This window comes from Cupressus sempervirens, chromosome 5, assembly GCF_028749045.1.
Source record: "Cupressus sempervirens isolate cs-2001-9-10 chromosome 5, ASM2874904v1, whole genome shotgun sequence".
NCBI classification, from domain to species: domain Eukaryota; kingdom Viridiplantae; phylum Streptophyta; class Pinopsida; order Cupressales; family Cupressaceae; genus Cupressus; species Cupressus sempervirens.
Window position 1 is genome coordinate 397837179 of NC_143122.1, and position 8410 is coordinate 397845588.

General features: G+C 29.3%; 1 pseudogene; it reads left to right on the forward strand.

Moving 5' to 3' along the window:
* The window catches only part of LOC149556485 (protein EMSY-LIKE 3-like), a 28766-nt pseudogene extending 21251 nt beyond the window's left edge, over nucleotides 1–7515 (forward strand).
* The last annotated feature ends 895 nt before the right edge of the window (nucleotides 7516–8410 follow it).

An 8410-nucleotide genomic window follows, 5' to 3' on the forward strand; every position in this document is an offset into this window, starting at 1 on the left:
AGCAATGGATTTAGTTGAATTATTATCGATAATACCAGTGTTAGGGAAATTGCAAACTAGTTAATATTAATATTTGTTAGTTCAATTGTTATGTATAAATGCTAATAATTATTATGTTAGAGATGAATTGTCAATAATTTTGACAATTATTAAACCGAATAGTGATAATTATCATAGATTTATATAACTTGTTAATAGTTATTAACAAGTTATTATTAAATTATTAATTTAAATATTAATGGATTTGGAGAATAGTTGATTGTTAATCAACCGATATTTATTGAGTTGTTAATATAGTTATAATATTAATTAAGTTATGTGACAGAATCTTAATTGAAATTATTATCGATAATACAAATTTCTTAAGGAAATATTAGTGTTCATTGAAAAGAGTGACGAATGTGGTCATTATAGATTTATTAATAAGATTTTTAGTATAACTTGTTATTAAATAATAACAAGTCATTATTGAACTATTAATATTAGAGAATTGGATTATGTTTGGCCTTTAACTTAGATATTATGGCTAGTTATTAATTGGGTCATTGATATGGATATGTAATTATTAATTAAATTAATTAACTAGAGTTAATTAAATTTAATTAATAATTAGGTTATGTAATAGAGTTTTAATTGATATGCTAATATCAATTCTTTTAACGAAGTTGTAAAGTATTTACATCGAAGTTGATAAGTCTTATTCTAATGATTTGAATAATGACTTTAGATATTTTAATGGTTGTTAGTGATGATTTAATTATTATAGCAATTAATATTAAAAGGCTTAAATTTTAGTAATATTTAAATTAAGTTTTAATTAAGTATTATTAGAATCATAAAAGTCATGGATTGGGTACCTATGTTAATTGATTGATTAAGTCGATCATTTTAATAAAGTTATAATCTTCTTATTCAAAGATTGATAACTGGCTTTCTTATATTTAAACAAATAATGATCCTTTGTTAATGTTGAAAAGTTGAAGTAACATTAAGGAAGAGTTATTTAGTTAGTAACATGGATCTTAGCAAATAAAGTGAATGATTTAATTAAGGGTCAATGAAGATTAATTTAATGAGCAAATATTTACCCTTAAGTTATTCTTAGAATATTATTTTAAATAATGGAAAGAATAATGCTATCGCGAAAACAAACGGGTTGACATGTAGGTCAAATGGTAAATCTTATATACTCGAAGTATACTTGCAAACAGAAACAGAAAACCTCTACACTTAATTCAACTATGTGATTTTAGTAAACCAAAACATGCGTTTGCATTGTGTTTTCTCTATGCTTCTTGTTTTGGGTTTTTGGGTTGACTAGTGTTGACCAGTCTTAAGTTGTTACTAGAGGCTCGAGGGTTATGAGATTTGATGGCATGTTGATCTTATTTGGTCTCGATTTTTATAAACCCAACCATGGTAATGTGATGATATGCTCTATGAGATGTTTGTATTTACTAATTGTTATTGCTCATCAGTCTTCTTGAGTGAAGCTGAGTTATATGTATCTAAGACACTCGAACTAATCATTTTTAAGTCATCGATCAGTTATCCTTGGATTATTTTCCAGTCGCCATGATGGGACTGAAATGTTGATTTATTTCTTGATGATGTCATGTTATGACATGTTTGACTCAACCATTTTGGGGTCTTCGATCAGTAGGATTTTGAGATATATTTTGGTTATTGAGAACGAATGGATAGTTTTAATTTCCAATGATACCTTCAGTTGCCAATAGAGAACATATTAATGTATTTGGAGAATAGCTGATTGTTAATCAACCGATATTTATTGAGTTGTTAATATAGTTATAATATTAATTAACTTATGCAATAGAATCTTAATTGAAATTATTATCGATAATACGAATTTGTTAAGGAAATATTAGTGTTCATTGAAAAGAGTGACGAATGTGGTCATCATAGATTTATTAATAAGATTTCCAGTATAACTTGTTATTAAATAATAACAAGTCATTATTGAACTATTAATATTAGAGAATTGGATTATGGTTGGCCTTTAACTTACATATTATGGCTAGTTATTAATTAGGTCATTGATGTAGATATGTAATTATTAATTAAATTAATTAAATAGAGTTAATTAAATTTAATTAATAATTAGGTTATGTAATAGAGTTTTAATTGATATGCTAATATCAATTCTTTTAACGAAGTTGTAAAGTATTTACATCGAAGTTGATAAGTCTTATTCTAATGATTTGAATAATGACTGTACATATTTTAATAGTTTTTAGTGATGATTTAATTATTATAGCAATTAATATTAAAAGGCTTAAATTTTAGTAATACTTAAATTAAGTTTTAATTAAGTATTATTAGAATGATAAAAGTCATGGATTGGGTACCTATGTTAATTGATTGATTAAATTGATCATTTTAATAAAGTTATAATCTTCTTATTCAAAGATTGATAACTGGCTTTCTTATATTTAAACAAATAATGATCCTTTGTTTATGTTGAAAAGTTGAAGTAACATTAAGGAAGAATTATTCAGTTAGTAACATGGATCTTAGCAAATAAAGCAAATGATTTAATTAAGGGTCAATGAAGATTAGTTTAATGAGTAAATATTTACCCTTAAGTTATTCTTAGAATATTATTTTAAATAATGAAAAGAATAATGCTATCGGAGAAACAAATGGGTTGACATGTAGGTCAAATGGTAAATATTTTATACTCAAAGTATACTTGCAAACAAAAATAGAAAATCTCTACACTTAATTCAACTATGTGATTTAAGTAAACCAAAACATGCATTTGCATTGTATTTTCTCTATGCTTCTTGTTTTGGATTTTCGGGTTGACTAGTGTTGATCAGTCTTAGGTTATTACCAGAGGCTCAAGGGTTATGAGATGTGATGGCATGTTGATCTTATTTGGTCTCGATATTTATAAACCCAACCATGGTAATGTGATGATATGCTCTATGAGATGTTTGTATTTACTGATTGTTATTGCTCATCAGTCTTCTTGAGTGAAACTGAGTTATATGTATCTGAGACACTTGAACTAATCATTTTTGAGTCATTGATCAGTTATCCTTGAATTATTTTCCAGTCGCCATGATGGGACTGAAATGTTGATTTATTTCTTGATGATGTCATGTTGTGACATGTTTGACTCAACCATTTTGGGGTCTTCGACCAGTATGATTTTGAGATATATTTTGGTTATTGAGAACTGATGGATACTTTTGATTTTCAGTGATACCTTCAGTTGCCAATAGAGAACTGTTGAGGTCATGATTATCTATGGATGCTTTTCAGATGGTCATGGATATTTGATGCTTTTATTATGGATATTTGATGATTCTTATTGTGGATTATCTTTTGGTATTTCTTTCTAGTCACTTTTATAGGACTGTGGTGATTTTGGTGATTTATGAATCCATGAGCTTAGGGTAGGTTATCTACTTGTAGTGTTGGGACGTAGCTTACAATGGGGGCTAGGACCCTAAGTGGCTACCAGGGTAACTCATTGTAAGTTATTTTAATAAGTGAAAACATTTACACTAAATGGGGATTAGATGAACCTAAAAAGATAATTGTTGATGTTCTCACCCATGCCTCGAGTGCTAGTACAAACTAGGATGGGAGTAGAGAGAACGCTTGGTTGTGAACTTGCATTTCATAGTATGCCTCATCAGTATGAGAGGATACTAGTGGCCACATAAGGATCAGTAGGGACCCATGGAGTTGTAAGCTAAATGCTAGGGTAACTTCTACATGATATATGCGATGAAACTTGCCTACTTATAGAGTAGGTTTCCTACATGTCATTGTGTGCCTCTAGGATTAGATGTCAATTTTGTGATTAGAACCTTTGAGTTAATATAATTTTAGGATTCTTGGAATTAGAGAGTATTTTTATGCTATGTGATTTTGATAGCCTATTTGGGACTTGAGATTATCTCCTCAGCACAATGGGAGTGGACCACTTAGGTTCCACACAGTCAGGTGGTAGTGTTTTTCCACTCTTATCATTTGAGATCCGTCTGAGACATCATGGCTGGAGCATTCTTGGTTGGTATTTATCTTCATCATTATGATAAATGATATACCCTATGATGGATTTATTTACTAGTATGTTTCTTATATTGATGATTAGCATATGTTAGATGATGTTATCTTATGCTTATAATTGCATGTTTGATTACTTTCTGTATATGATGTAGTATGTATAGGTGTGACATTCCTACTATGTTAATACCGATGATCTCTTTGGTGATTTGGAATGTTACACATGGAGGGATGGCTAGGTCCATGATGGTCTAATGATGCTATTTATGGTTGGGAGGAACCATGCACTTAGTTATTTATGTTTGTGATATATGGTTGTCTTTTATGATGGATATTTTATGATGATGTATCATGTATGACATGTGGTTTCATTTACTTTAATTGCATCATGGATTAATATTGGATGATGATGTACTTTATTTACATGGATGTTTATTCTTTCAAGCCTTTCATACCTTGTAACATGTACAGTGGATGATTGAGCTAAACTAAACTGTAATTACAAAAAGGACACTTGTATATTGTTTAAGAACATTGGATGTATCATTGCTAAGGATGTGATGTTAGATGAATATTTAATTTAGATGTGATACAATGTTAAGGGATTCATGAAGAATATAACCTATTATGTATGTATGTTATGTTTACTTTTATTATGCTTCCATTACTATGCATAAGTTATGAATGGTTTATCTTTCATGTTTAAAAAAAAAAAATGATACCAAACTTAGTGAAATTTTAGATTAATTCTTTGGATCCCTTGGCGAGGCATTACAAAATTCCTGTATTGTCTACCCTAATTAAGGCTCGATAGTTACCTCTTGCTCTTCCAATAGCAAGGAGAGGATAGTTTGGGAACTGAGGACTATCAAAGCCTCCAGGTTTGGGTGAAGCTATAGCTCTTGACCCCTTGGTGGGCAAGAAAGTGAGGACAAGGTGGCTAGAAGACAATAGCTTTTATGAGGCTATTATTACCAATTTGATCCAATTAAGGTATTGAAATTATTTAAGTTCAATTATGGAAATTATGATATCTATGTGAAATATTGTTGCTTAATAAACATTTTTTTTTGTTATAACACAAGGACACTGAAAGAACCTTATACTTGAAGATGTCCCACTTCATATATTGTAGGGTCATTGCACAATATTTTTTTTGTCTACTTGGTGTTTTTTCTTGCAAGGTTGGGGTTTTAAAGATTATAGTACCACAAATTTCATATATTTTAGCATACATTCTTTCATTATGTGTTGTCTAAAAAACCTAGATCCATGGCTTATGTTTACCTTTTTAGTATAGATGACAAGTTTGAATATTATTTATTATTACTAATGATTTGAATTTGAAAAAACTTATAGCAATAGGCATAACCCCAACTATATAACTAAAGATTTCCTTGAAATTTACTTTAAAATGAATAGAAATTGTCATGAGATTACAATACCAATTAAGTAGTTACTTGGATATGATTATTGTAATATTTTTTAACAAGTTACTTCTAAAGTGACTGATATACCCAACTAGTTGTACAGGTAGAAATTTGCAATTCTTCCTCATTATTTCTCTCACCCTCCCTTTTTCTTGCTGCCTATATGCTGCTCTTTTCTAGACCTATTGACCCTTCACCAAATAGAGATATTTTTTGTACAAATGGGTTTTTGTAGAGTAAATGTTATTAGTTGTAGTGGTTATTTACTTCAAAAGTGACTTGATATGCCCAACTAGTCATATAGGTAGAAATTTGCAACTCTTCCTCATGATTTCTCTCAAACTCCCCTTGTCTCACTACTAGTCTACTGGCCTTTCCTAGACTTTTTGACCCTTCACCAAATATAGATCTTTCTTGTAGAAATGGATTCTTGCATAGTAAACTTTATTAGATCTTGTGATTATTTGTAATACTCAGTTTATTCTCTATCTATCTATCTAGGTTTACATGTGCTTTTTGTATTGTAGTAATATGCCCACATGCCCACACATGTAGAACCATTCTTGTTTTCTTTCAAGTCCCATTTTTTTGCCAGTTATAAGTTGATTTTGTTATCATTATACATGGTATCTTAAAGAAAGAGGGATATTACATTTACCATATGGAAAAATGTGAGCATCATCCCGTTTCTTGAAGTCTCCAAACAAGAGATGTGGACATTGTTAACAACTAAACAAATATATATATTAATATATATGATTTTTCCCTTGTTGATTAAGAAATGGTTTGTGTATGGTTAGGAAGCTCTCATTTATGATATTAATATGAGTAGGGAGACTTTTGGATGGGTTAACTTGAAGGAGGTATGCCATTTTCCCTCTTTTGATTACTCAAGTCTTGAAATTAAACACTACACCATGGTTAGTGTGTAGTGTTCAATTTCTTAATTGTGTTATATGCATTCCCTTGATCACACTTGTTTATGAATTTCATTTTTGGTTAAATGCCTAAGACTTGAGTCATCTATATTTTACTATGAGAAAAATCAACATATTTCAATTTTGGCATATACTGTTTGTATTTGCATGTCTCATAGTAAAATTGCTTGTCTTGTCATTTTTCTTGACCTTTTTATCTCAAGATGAATGTGAATGGCTTACTAATGCTCTATCAATTCCTATTTGAGAATGCTCATAAGATCACTATATTGAGGAATATATTTTTGGGTTGGCTTTTATCACCCTTGTAAAATGTTAGGATTAATCATTCTATTGTGGTTGTCTAAACACCTTGAGAAAGGTTATTTATTTCAGAATTTTGTCCAATCTAATAATATTAGAATATCATTACATATCTTTGGGAAGCTTTCTTTGAAAGTATTCTTATATAGGATGAGAATATTAAAATATATATTTATTTTTTCATAGCACTAATGTGTGGATATGATACACATAGCTGAACCAATTTTAGTCATTTATAAACTTTTCAAGAAAGAAAATGCTATTTTTTTCATTGTAATTTTTGGGCTTTATAAATAGTTAGCATTACACCAATATAGGTGTAGTTATAGATTTATTTATTTGTCTTTCTATTTATATATTTGTTACTTGTGAGTATTAGTTTTTTATGCATGTAATATTATTAATACTAGTCAAGTTATATGGATATTTTCTATCTTATTATAGGATTATGTGGTACACCATGAAGTTAAATCTAGCTTATTAAGGTAATAATTTAATAATTTAGAGAAGTGTAATTGACATGAAATATAATTTTAAAATTCTTTAACATAAGAATTTAAAATTGTTGAGTTTTTATTGATAAAGATTTATATTATTATTTTTCATAATAACTAAAATTTGTGTTCTTTGAGAAGAGTGTATCCTATTATAGTGACCATGATCCTGGTAGATCTAATATTGGGAAGACACCTATCATGCTTGACCTTTTTCCTTCTGTTTCTCTTCATTTGTTTCAGTCTATTGTTGTGGTTCAAGTTCATGGCCAAGATATTATTAAACGTTGTTTATCAGTTTGTTAAATTTAGCTAGTTGAGTTTTGATCTTGTGATGATACAATTATAGTGATCATTATCTGTTTATGCTAGTTTATTGTAATAAGGATTCGACTATTTTGAACTAGCTATTTACATTCATTCTGAGTGTAGGTTTGAACTCGGAACTGGTATTAATGTTGAGCTGGATGAAAGTGAATTTAATTTGATGTTAGTTGCTTGATGTTAGCATTGTAGTAATATGTAATTTTGCATAGTATTTATAACTCGAATTATGTTACAGTTTTGTTTCATTAATGCATTGATGTTAAAAGATTTTCTTGTTGTAAATGCATATAGATAATTATGAACTTACATAGTTTTCTTTTACCACTGAGCATTCATTAAATTGGCTTATGCATGGGGATTACAATTTAAGGTTTAAATTTACTTGTGACTTATATGAATCTTAATATGTTTTATTTTGTGTTTTAGAATGGGGCTTTAAACCCGTGGTTATTACCATACTTTAGTAGGTTAATGACATAGAAAAATGTTTAATTGATATATTGGAACAAGGTTTGAATAAAATAAAACCCTAATGGGTTTTGCATGCAAAATTATCAAAAGAATTTTGCATTGTTTTCGAAGCATACCATGAAATGGGATATTTGCATTATAATAGTCAAATATGGCGGTGGCATTATGACTGCTGTATACACGCCTCTGTGTTGAGTAACAGTGCATTGAATGCATAATTAAGAGGAATAATGGCACAAAGGGTTTAGTCAATCTTTTTGTTTTTTGAATGGATTTTTCTTGTTGAGTTAAGGCTAGAATTTGGCCACATTGTTCTGGTTGATGAACACCTGTGACTCTTGTTGCTATGGTATTGGTATCATGGAGGAGTGAGTTGTAAGTAAATGTGTGTTTATGAGGCTGA